This window comes from Periophthalmus magnuspinnatus, chromosome 12 (assembly GCF_009829125.3).
Source record: "Periophthalmus magnuspinnatus isolate fPerMag1 chromosome 12, fPerMag1.2.pri, whole genome shotgun sequence".
Classification (NCBI taxonomy): Eukaryota; Metazoa; Chordata; class Actinopteri; order Gobiiformes; family Gobiidae; genus Periophthalmus; species Periophthalmus magnuspinnatus.
The window spans coordinates 1,619,755-1,632,627 of NC_047137.1; the positions used below are offsets into that span (position 1 = coordinate 1,619,755).

At 46.2% G+C, this 12,873-nt stretch overlaps 1 protein-coding gene across 1 annotated transcript in view; it reads left to right on the forward strand.

The window, feature by feature from the left end:
• Positions 1-12,873, forward strand: part of kcnc2 (potassium voltage-gated channel, Shaw-related subfamily, member 2) — an 86,750-nt gene that overhangs the window by 21,549 nt on the left and 52,328 nt on the right. The gene's annotated exons all lie outside the window — the stretch shown is intronic.

The following is a 12,873-nucleotide window of genomic DNA, read 5'->3' on the forward strand; positions in this document are numbered from 1 at the left end:
CCGATGGAGAGTATAGAGCTGGTTCAGTGTTCTGCGACCAGGACGAAAACCATACTGCTCCTCCTGAATCCGAGGTTTAACTATTGGTCAGATTCAGACTCTCCAGTACACTGGAATAGACCTTACGGGGAAGGCTGAGGAGTGTGATTCCCCTGTAATTGGAACACACCATCCGGTACCCCTTTTTATACAGAGGGACCACCACCCTGGTCTGCCTTTCCACAGGTACTGTCCCCGACCGCCACGCGATGTTGCAGAGACGTGTCAGCCAAGACAGCCCAACAACATCCAGAGACTTGAGGTACTCGGGATGGATCTCGTCCATCCTCGGAGCCTTGCCACCGAGGATGGTTTGCCAGAATCTCTTTGAGGCCGTCCGATAGTCCTCCTCCATGGCCTCCCCGAACTCCTCCCAACCCCAAGTTTTTGCCTCTGTGACTGCCTGAGCTGCGGCACGCTTGGCCCACCGGTACTCATCAGCTGCCTCAGGAGTTGCACGAGCCAACAAGGCTCGGTAGGACTCCTTCTTCAGCCTGACGGCATCCCTTACTTCCGGTGTCCACCACCGGGTTCGGGGATTGCCGCCACGACAAGCACCGCAGACCTTACGACCACAGCTACGAGCAGCCGCGTCGACAATAGAGATGGAGAACATGGCCCACTCAGAGTCCATGTCCCCAGCCTCCCCCGGGATCAGGGAGAAGCTCTCCCGGAGGTGTGAGTTGAAGACCCCTCTGACAGAGGGCTCCGCCAGACGTTCCCAGCAGACCCTCACGAAGCGTTTGGGCCTGCCAGGTCTGTCCGGCTTCCTCCTCCGCCAGCGGATCCAACTCACCACCAGGTGGTGATCAGTTGACAGTCCTGGTGCCACGTGCACCGATGGACACCCTTGTGCTCAAGAAGTCCAATAACAAAACACCGCTCGGGTTCAGATCAGGGAGGCCGTTGCTCCCAATCACGCCCCTCCAAGTGTCACTGTCATTACCCACATGGGCATTGAAGTCCCCCAGGAGAACAACAGAGTCCCTGGTTGGTGCACTGTCTAGTACCCCTCCCAGGGACTCCAAGAAGGCCGAGTACTCTGCACTGCTGTTTGGCCCGTAGGCCGACATAACAGTGAGAGACCTGTCCTCGACCCGAAGGTGCAGGGACGCGACCCTCTCGTTCATCAGGGTGAACTCCATCATGTGGCGGCTGAGCTGTGGGGCAATGAGCAAGCCCATACCAGCTCACCGCCGCTCCCCACGGGCAACGCCAGAGAAATGGAGAGTCCAACCCCTCTCAAGGAGTTGGGTTCCAGAGCCCAAGCTGTGTGTGGAGGTGAGGCTGACTATATCTCTATGTCGTCTATATATATATATATATATATATATATATATATATATATATATATATATATATATATATATATATATATATATATATATATAGACGACAATGAAACCAATCCAGCCGGTCTATAAACAGGCTCTCAAAGTCCTGGATATGAAACCTTTTCGCCATCACCATTGTAAAGTCTTGAGCAAACACAAACTTTTAAATTGGGACAATCTAGTAAAATTTCAGGATGCTAACTTGGTCTTCAAAATCCTTCATGGTCTTGCTCCTCCTCCACTCTCTAAATTTTTTTACACAGAGTGGTAGAAACACCAGAGCTGCTGCCTCAAACAATCCAGTTGTGCCTCTGAGAAAAAGCTCATTTAGCCAATCTGCTTTCTCAGTTCGAGCGGTCCAGTTTTGGAACACTGTCCCGCCTCACATCAGAAGTGTGGAGTCACTCAGGACTTTTAAAATCATGGTAAAAAAAATGGTTATTTCTGAATCAAGCCTGTGATCACCAAATGTGGAATGGTGCTGCCATGTGCTGCTGCCGGCCTCATCTGTTCTGTGTTATGTCTGTAGATTTTGTCTGTCTTTGTTACAGTGTTTTACTAATTGCGTGCTTACCTGCACTAACTTTTAGAACATTTTACTAATAACCAAATTAACTTTTAATACAAATTTTGTATTTTATGTGTGGTGGCATTTTACATCTTGCCATAGGGACTGCAGTTGGAAACTAGCTGTATAGCTAATACTGGCGCATTTACAGAAATGTTGATTAATGTGCATTGTCCTTATTCAAATAAACTAATAAATAAATAAAATTTAAAAATCTAGCCGGTAACGCTCAACCTCCTGCACAAGCTCAGGCGAAGGAGCCTGAGGTGACATTCCCCAATTCCTGTAACTATCAATGAGACTTCTGCACCTCTCATCAGGTATTTCACAGTAGGGACAGTGTTCTTTTCTTGATATGCTTCATTTTTCCACCTGTGAACATAGAACTGATGTGCCTTGGCAAAAAGTTCCACTTTTGTCTCATCTGTCCATCTGTCTCCCAGAAGCTTTGTCGTTTGTCAACATGTAGTTTGGCATGTTTGAAAAGCAATGTCTGACTTTCATTGGTTAAGTTTCATAGAATTTTTATTTATTATTACTTTTGTCAGATTCAAGTTATTTCTGTGATCATGAGTTGAGTTTTTCTTTCATTAACTGAAGGGTACCAACAATTTTGTCCACGTGTCTATATACAGTTTCTGCTGTTGATCCAACAAAATGAGATTTGTGTCCCGATAGGAAAGGCAGGTCCACATGATATGAATGTGTGTACAGATTTTAGTCCCCACAATTTGATAAAAAGGTGTTAGGGGCTTTGTCATCTATTGGAAATGCATCTTCATGGAAACACTGCTTTGCTCACAATATGGCATTAAACTTGCCTTGCATTAATTAATAACTGGTGTTTTCAATTCCTAAATAACACTATGGAAATATGTGCATTCTTACTAAGTTAAGCAGTCTCTCCACAGATCTGACCTGTAACCTGGACTAGATAGATAGGTTTAGTGGTATATAGTGGAACATTTCAGGCAGAGCAATAACATCTCCATTGTGACCATCAAGTTTAATCCTTAATTGAAAAAGTTACATAGTGGGGCTTTAAGTTTGTGATTTAGTACAATTCTCCTTTACAATTTAGTCTTTATGCTGAAAATCATTAGACAAGCCTTGGATCACAATAGTACTGATCCTAAGTCAAATGCCTGTCATCTTTTTATCATTCTAAATATAAAACACATTTATACAAACAAAGAGTTTATTTCAAAGTCTGACAGTTTGAGAGTTGTATTCTGACCTCACCGTTTGTTAAGTCTGCGTGTAGTCTACAAAAGCAGGACTCTGGCTTTTGTCTATTTTGAGATTTCAGATCTAAAAATACTAATCACATGTTTATTTTCATTGCATTTGAGGCATTTGCCGTCACTTTTCTTACATAATATACTATACACTGGACTCATTACAAAAAAGCCAATCTCCAATGGCTGCAAGTGGCTTATAATGATGCTTTACAGATGGTTTTGAGGAGGCCGTGATGGACTAGTGCAACACTTTGCAAACTGTACTAATAATTTTAATGTACAGGTTGTTTTGCAGGCGTATTCAGAGAATGAAATAATAACGTCTCTCACAAATATAAGATTCAGTGCAATCCACTATCAGTCCAGGATGTGGAGACACTAGTATGGCTGTCTTTTTTTAAACCTAAATGTTTACTGTTTGTAATGTCACTGTCCTTGTCTGTTTTACAAGACAAAAGAGTATGGAATAAAGAATGAACTGAATTTAACCCTGAAGTTATCCTGGGGCCAAGGTCTTACTTACCTTCAACATAAAGAAATTGTCCCAGTCTGGAGCAGTGTCCTCCCCTCTCCCACCTGTGACACTGGTCTGTGTCTGGAGCACTATCCTCCTTCTATATCTTCCCCGTTTTCACTTGTGACATGAGTCTAAGTCCCCCCCTCCCACCTGTGACTCTAGTCTGAATCTGGAGCAGTGTCCCGGGACTCAGATGACCTTGTGATGGGCTCAGGTGGAACTATTTATACTGGACTATTCTGGAATATATACAGTACAGCAGAGAGAGAAGGGCTGTAGAGAGAGAAGGAGAGAGCCGGCGGTCGGGAGAGAGAAGAAAGGATATATATATAGGAGGAGAGAGAGATGGATAGGAGAGAGGGACAGGAGAATGAAAGAATGAGAACAAAGAAAGAGAAAAAGAGGGAGATTAGGACAGAGAGAGAGAAACAGAGGGATGAAGTACGGAGCCTCACACTGTATCCATAAAGGTTCTAATGGTTTATATCAATCTCACATCTGCTTCTCCAACTGTGTGTTCACTGTTCCGGTCTCAGTCCACACATTTAGTTTTGTATTCTGTAGTTCCTCCTCTCTTTCTCTTTCACTATAGGATAGGAAGAGAAATGGAGGGAAGGAATGAGTGAGTGTGGGATCATGTTAGGATCATGTATGTGTATGAGAGTGTAGACAGCTAAATATCAACACAACTTTATCCCTAAAAAAGGGGGAGAGAAGCCATCTCATCCTATCTCGACCTCTTTATTCATGTTTTTTCAATAGAATTGGAGTCTGTGTCAGCTGTAGCCAGAGCCCATGTTCATGACAGAATGTATTTTATTGAAGTCCATTTCATCTTTTTGAAATGTCGGAATAGTACTCTGCATTACTATTAACAATGTCCACACACCCACTGTGTATCTGTGTAACTACTTTGCCTTTGGGCTTGTCCTCTCTCCTTCTCTGTGTTTATTCTGTTATTACCTCCATCAGCTGTGGTCCATAAAGCTGTCAGGAGGGGGCGATGTGGAGGACTTCAGTCCACCAGACTAACTCTCTGACCCTGGCCAGGGTGGCTCTGTACTGCACTGGTTTTGTCCCTGGTTCATGCACTCAACTGGAGGTGATGATGGAGGAGAGAGAGGACTCACCTGCTCTGCTCTGTGACGAAAACCCACATTAAATTTAAATTTAATTTCACACATTTGTTCATTTAATTTTCTAGCATTTTTTCAATATCCAGCTAAACTGTTAGATACAACTACCCCAGGTTTGTTTTGTTTAGCTATAGTCAACCTTTCAGTTAAATACCACACATATACCAGTTACTTTATTTTATATGGTTAAACTTATTAATTTCAGTTAAACATACATCCATTCATTCTTACCTGAGTCTCCACATGGTCAGTAAAAAGAGAAGGCATGCTGCTGGCCATTTTTAAAGCCTTGTCTTTTACATGTCTTTGTGTATTTTGGTTTCAACATTTGTGTATTTATACTTTTATTTTAAACACTTTTAGTTAAATTTACTTAGGCTATCATAATTAAGCAGTTACATTAGAATACTGCTAAAGTTAAAATCTAATTGGCACCTGTGGAATTAGTACATATCTGGGGGAGGTCCTTCCTGCTAGGAGTGTATAAAAGCAGTCAGAGTTAGTCCGTTGGGGGACTTCAGTGTAGCTGTCTCCACATCTTTGAGATACAGATTTAATTTAAGTAGCTTGTTTTCTGTTTTGTGGGAATGATTTATGTTGTTTCCTTGAGTTATTTTGCATTCTACCAGAGTCATCTTTTAAATAAATTTCGTCCGGTAAAAGACTTTTATGCACGTCTGCCTCCTACTTTAACCACATTGGGTCTGCTTCCCCAAATGCCCAATAAAACTAGAGGAGTCATCACCATGGTAACCTACAGTAACAGACATCCCAGTCCAGCAGCCATGTTGTGACTGTAAACCTCTACTCAACTACTCCAAACTATAGGGAGAGCAGTCTGTCACAGTCAAATTTCTCTCCTTCCTTGTTCCTGTCTACCCTCTTCTCTCTATAGCCCTGCCATTTCCCTTTTTCCTCTTTCTCACTCCTTCACCAGTCTTTCCCCTTCATCTATTTCACTTACCCATCTCATCATTCACCTCACATTTTATCTCTTCTCCATCTTCTTTCTCTCCCTCCCTCCATATTGCTCCCTCTATCACTCACACCCTCAGTTTCTATCTGCCCCAATATCTCTCTATCTTGCCTCTCTCAACTCTCTCCCGCTTCTTTTCTCTCTCTCCATCACTCTCACTCTACCTCTTTGCCCATTTCTTCCCTCCTCTCTTTCCACTCTCTCTCATCCCTTACATACACATCTCTCCCTCTTTCTCTCCCCCTCTCTTTTGTTTCTCTCCCTCGCTTACTCCCACCCTCATCCCTCACTCTAGGTTTTTTCTCTATTCCTCTTCTCTCTATCGTCTGCCCCAATACCTCTCTATTTGCCTGTCAATGTTCTCTCTTTCTTCTCACTCTCTTTCTATTTCTTTCTCCCTCCCTCTCTAATTCTCCCTCCCTCATCCCTCTCTTTTCTCTCTTTCCCTGAAATAGAAAATCGACACAGCGACCTTTAGGATCTCTTTTTTGAGCTGGAGTTCGGTTTCAAATCAAAGTCGTCTGGAAATAGACAAACAACAATGACCAGGCACAAAAGTTTGAACCAAAGAACTTCATCTGCATCCTATGCTCCTCATCCGCTTTTCTAACCACCTCCTCTGCTCCTCTGACCCCCTCCTCTGCATCCTCTGACACCCTCTTCTGCATCCTCTGCTCCTCTGACCCCCCTCTGCATCCTCTGCTCCTCTGATACCCTCTTCTGCATCCTCTGACCCCCTCCTCTGCTCCTCTGACCCCCTCCTCTGCATCCTCTGATACCCTCTTCTGCATCCTCTGACCCCCTCCTCTGCTCCTCTGACCCCCTCCTCTGCTCCTCTGATACCCTCTTCTGCATCCTCTGCTCCTCTGACCCCCCTCTGCATCCTCTGATACCCTCTTCTGCATCCTCTGCATCCTCTGCCCCCCTCCTCTGCTCCTCTGACCCCCTCCTCTGTATCCTCTGATACCCTCTTCTGCATCCTCTGCTCCTCTGACCCCCTCCTCTGCATCCTCTACTCCTGATACCCTCTTCTGCATCCTCTGCTCCTCTGACCCCCTCCTCTGCATCCTCTGCTCCTCTGAACCCCTCCTCTGCTCCTCTGATACCCTCTTCTGCATCCTCTGCTCCTCTGACCCCCTCTGTATCCTCTGCTCCTCTGATACCCTCTTCTGCATCCTCTGACCCCCTCTTCTGCATCCTCTGCTCCTCTGACCCCCTCCTTTGCATCCTCTGCTCCTCTGATAGCAGCTGAGAACAAGAGAGGGAGATAGCAAAAGGGAGAGAAAAAGAAAGAGGGGAAACAACTAGGGACCAAGAGAAGTGGGAGGGAGAGAGAGAGGGTGCAATAGAGATATAGGGAGTGAGCTGCTGCAGACTCCCAGGAGGGCATCTGACTCTGGAATAGTCTGACTTTGACCTAAATACTCCTTCGCAGGTGCAAACTGTTTTTGTGTCATTTGGCAAGACACTTTGTCACTTTGTCTATGTATGAATGTAGTACGTGAGTGTGACTGGCAGTAGGAGTAGATAGGCAGCGGTAGCCATGATTCTGTTTGGGTGCATTCACACTTAAGATTTGATGATGTAGACTTGGTTTGGTCCTGTTCTAGTCTTGGTTTAGAACTGGCTTAATCCAGGTTTTGTCCCATTTTTTATGTTTTTATGAGATGTATGTGTGAATGCATTCCAAGTCTACCCCATTTAAAAGTCCTGTAACTGATTTTTTCCCCATGTATTTTAGCAGAATGTGTCTTTCAGTACAGGTATATTGTACAAGCAGCTCTTGAGGTCAAAATAAGTCAGCTGTGTACTGTCTGCATCTAAGTGTAAGTTTAGCTTACTAGCTATTGTTAGCTTTACCATTGCCGGAAAACTCTGGTCTGTTAAATTTGTGAAAAGCGCTTATAAAAATGGTGAGTGGTGAGTAATTAGCCTATGCCCAGAATGCAAATTGTAAGTGAGGAACCATTTTGGACCACTGTAAACCATTTAAAATGAACTAGTTCTGTTTTTCAGGTGTTTAAGACAGTAAAAATTGGGTACAGCACTTTTAAACAGCTTCTAAAATGTGTGACCTTTGCAGTAGTCTTAACACTGGCTTGTTATGAGCTGGTGGTAGTCTAACAGTGTTTGGGGGCTCATGGTCTATGTGACAAACGACCAACAACTGACCTCCTGTGGCAGCCATTTTGTGCCTAAACTCATTGATTCATTAGTGTTCTATAAATAGCCTGGCTCAGACATGTGCAGACTGTGGAGGAGAGGGGACACGCTGCATTGGTCAGTAGGACAAACATGAGAAAGGACATTCACAAATGACATCATGGACAATTTAGGAGTCACATTAAAGAGAGGGTATTGCAGAATCCATTTTTTTTTTACCTTTCTCCCATGTTATAAGGTTGTTCCCTCATCAAAAAACATGCCTGAAGTGGATTTAGTTGTCATCTATGCTGGGATGACATCCATACTGAGTCCTATCCAGACCCTCCTTACGATTAGCAGTGCGATTCTGTACAACGCTACACCCACAAGCCTATATCACCCACACCCCCAAGCGATAATTCTCCGTAAATATACAAAACTGACACAAAACTGTACACAGCAACTTGACAAGCTGATGTAATGTGCAGTAGTTTCAATAGTGGAATACATGCTTATTGTGTTGAAATAGCATTCTGAAGGGGGAGTGACTTAGCATGGAGAGCAAATGGAGGGGGGGCTCAGAGTGAAACTTATAAAACAGGTTAATATGTAGTTTTTGGTGACTATTATTTTCAAAACAATAAAAGATAACAAGGTGTCATGATCCCAGTCTGTCCTGCCTTTCTGCACTGTTTTCCCCCTCCCTTCTGTATCTGAGTCTGGAGCTGGGTGGAGATTTGGGCTCCTCCCGTGCACACCTGCACCTAATCAGCAATCAAGCTGCGCCTGGGGAGAACAAAAGGAGCCAGGACCTGACACTCAGCACCAGATCGTCCGCAAATCCATTGTGGTACAACCCTGCTTGGCTCAGTTTCATGTTTTTGCTCCTTGTGACCCATTCTAAGTTGGATATTTTTGCTCCTCGCCAGATCCCGCTCAGCTCCTCTCTCCACTACCGGTACAAATCTCACCCCTTCTGACCCATCTCACCTCTATGGGTACTGCTCACCTCGTATCAGACCTCGCTGCTCACGCTCCACTTCTGGACCATGATCGATCTAGCCTCATTTGCACATTTAAAACTGTCAATAAACATTGTTAAACTTTTCCCCGAGTTCTGTCTCGTCGGTCCTTCCTGTCAGTTGTTACGACTGGCCAACAAGGACTAATCAGACATTAGACGCAGCGAAAATACGTTACATGTGTGATTTATTGAGGGGGAGAGCACTCCAATAGGCAGAGGCTAAATTTTCTAACAATGATATAGACCATGTGACTTGATGGTTTTGTGGGAGAGTTTAGACTGGTATTCGATCACCCGCACTATCAAGCTGATGCCTCTCTCCGCCTACTAAGCCTTGTTCAGGGATCCTGGTCCATGGCAGATTACACCATTGAGTTTTGGACACTGGCGGTGGAGGTGGATTGGACCGGCAGCGCATTAAAGGCAGTCTTCATTAAAGAAAATGAAAGGACAAACTGGTTTCTCGACACGACCCACCTGACCTAAAATCTCTGATTTCCCTAGCCAACCGAATCGACAATCACCTGCAGAGCCACCAGAGAGAGACGCCGTTCGCCAGACTGTGAACCGCTCCACTCCGCCACGACCAGTTAACCAACTCCCAGTGACACCCCCGCCAGAGGAGCCCATGCAACTGACTTGAGCGCACCTGACTGTCGAGGAGTGCCTGCGCTGCCGCCAGGCGGGTGAGTGCCTGTATTGTGGCAAAAAGGGGCACTTTCTAGCCACCTGCCCGGTTCGGCCAAAAGGGGGCACCCATCAGTAGGACTGGGAGTACTGGTAGTTCAGCAACACATCCCAGAGAAGAAGAATAATAGCTTTCAACTCGACGCTACCTTGTGCTTTCCCTCTATTACCTGACCCATTTTAGCCCTCATTGACTCTGGAGCGGAGGAGGATTTCCTAGACCAACAGGTGCCCGAGCAGGCGGGGATAGGGCTGGAGCCTCTTCAGCAACCCCTTGCAGCCCTAGCCCTGGGAGGCTGCTAGCCAAAGGTTACGCATGTCACTAAGCCTGTCACTCTAGTTTTATCGGGTAACCACCATGAAGCAAGAGGGTTTTACGTAATTTCCGCTCCCACTACGCCACTCATCCTGGGCCATCCCTGGCTGGTGACTCACAACCCCACTATTAACTGGGCTAGGGAAAGGTGTCGGAGTGGAGTCCTTCTTGTCACACAAACTGCTTACAGCCTGCCCTGTCTCCAGCTGGGGGCTCCACCTCGCTCTCCAGTCATCCTCCGGACGAGCCAGATCTCTCCTCCGTGCCTAGTGAAAACCATGATCTCAGAGACGTTTTCAGTAAAGGTTGGGCGCTGTCGCTTCCTCCCCACAGACCATATGACTGATCTATAGACCTCCTGCCCCCTTGCCTTCCAGCCGCCTCTCTCCAAACTAGAATGGGAGACTATTCGGGACTCCTTAGCCACTGGCGTTATCCGTCCGTCCTCTTCACCTGTGGGTGCTGTTTTTTTCTTCGTTGCCAAAAAGGACAAAACATTACGACCATGCTTTGAATACAGGGGCTTCAACAATATCAGTGTTAAAAATAAATGCCCTTGCCACTCGTCGACTCAGCTTTTACACCACTCTACAGAGCCACCATCTTCACAAATCTCGACCTTCGGAACGCCTATCACCTGGTGCACATCAGGGAAGGGGACGAATGGAAGACTGCCTTCAAAAGTCGCCTGGGACATTTCGAATATCTAATCATGCCTTTTGGATTAACCAATGCTCCAGCAGTCTTCCAGGCTCTCATCAACGACCTGCTTTGGGACTTCCTCAATCGTTTTGTATTTGTGTACTTAGATGACATTCTGATCTTCTCTAAGGATCTGGTGCACCACATGCGCCAGGTCCTATAGCGTCTACTGGAAAATAAACTCTATGTCAAGGCAGAGAAGTGTGAGTTCTACGCAGATAAGGTCAGTTTCCTGGGGTTTATTATGGGGCGTGGACAGGTTTAAAGCCGACCCAGAAAAGAATAAAGCGGTCACTGATTGGTCTACACCCACCAACAGGAAACAATTACAAAGATTTATTGGGTTTGTTAACTTCTACAAGTGTTTCATCAGGGACTAAACTCACTTCTCCCTCCAGACAGCTCTGTCGGACCCCTGACACCCAGTCCACCTTTGAAAAGCTGAAGGACCTATTCACCTTGGCCCCGATCCTATGTCAGCCCAATCCCTCCTGCCAGTTCGTTGTGGAGGTGGATGCCTCAGACACAGGTGTTGGGGCAGTCCTCTCCCAAACCCCACCATCGATTGTACCCCTGTGACTTTTTCTCTCATCGCCTTTCCCCAGCTGAGAGCAATTATGATGTGGGGGATCGAGAAGTGCTGGCAGTCAAGCTCGACCTGAAAGAGTGGCGTCATCACTGGTTGAAAGGGGCAGAGCATCTTTTTCTGGTTTTGATAGATCACAAAAAAACTATCTTAAATTCAATTTGCTACACATTTAAATTCCCGTCAAGCCTGCTGGTCACTATTTTTTAGTAGATTCAACTTTATACTCACCTATCGCCCGGGATCCCATAACATCAAGCTGAATGCACTCTCCCGCCAGTTCTCCCAGGCGAATACTACCACCTCTCCGGAGTCCATCATATCCCGTACCTGTGTGGTTGCAGCTGCCACTGGGAGATTGAGGACCTGGTCTGGGAGGCTCAACGCACCCATCCTGATTCAGGTAATGGCCCACCTGGTGCTCTCTTTGTTCCAGATCCTGTCCGCTCCAAGGTACTGGAATGGGTTCAACTGCTCTTGGTTCGCCTGCCATCCAGGGGTCAACCGCATACTCTCCCTCTCTCATTTCTGGTGGCCCACCGTTGACAAAGACACCAGGGCCTAGGTCTCAGCGTGCCAGGGGTAAAGCCTCCCACTCGCCACTTTCCGGTCTGCTACAATCGCTACCAGTCCCAAAATGACCGTGGTCCCATGTGGCAGTGGACTTCGTGATGGGCCTTCCACCATCTCAAAGTAACACAGTCATCCTCACTATTATCGACCGTTTATCCAAGGCAGCCCATTTCATCGCCCTACCGAAACTCCTGACCGACAAGGAGACTGCTGACCAAATAACCAACCATGTATTCCGATTCCACGGGATTCCAGTGGATATAGTTTCGGACCGAGGGACCCAATTCACGTCCCAAGTTTGGCGTTCTTTCTGCGAGGGTCTGGTCACATCTGTGAGTCTCACTTCCGGTTTTCACTCCCAGACCAATGGACAGAATGAGCGGGCTAATGAGGACTTGAAGATGGCGCTACACTGTGTGGTTTCCTCTAACCCATCTGCCTGGAGCACCTTCCTGCCGTGGATCACAACACCACCTCCAACACTACTGTAGGGTCTGGGGAAGAACCAGAGCAGCCCTTTTCCGATCTGGGGCCAGGATAAAGGCAGCTGCAGACCGGCACTGCACCCCTGATCCCCAATATCAACCAGGTCAGTCAGTTTGACTCTCATCCAAGAATATCCCACTCAAAACCGACTCCCGGAAACTCTGTCCTGGGCCCCTTCAAGATCACAAAAATCATCAACCCATCCGCTGTACGACTTCAGCTTCCTCCTTCCCTCCTCATCCACCCTACATTCGACATGTCTCAACTCAAGCCCATCCATGCCAATGACCTCACTTCTGTTAGTCTGTCCCAGGGCAGCTATGGCCACAATAGGAGCTTAATACATTCAGTGGTAGTGACTAAATTATCCCCACCAATCTATAGACAGACCTGTGTCTGCTGTATTGAGCACATCCACTGCCAGCTCAGTTTCTCTTGGCCTGTGACATGGTATAATACTCCCTACAATGGAAGAATAGCCAGAGTAGACTAGAATGTGACCAGACTGGACTTTGAGGGCTTTTTACCATTCACATGATATAA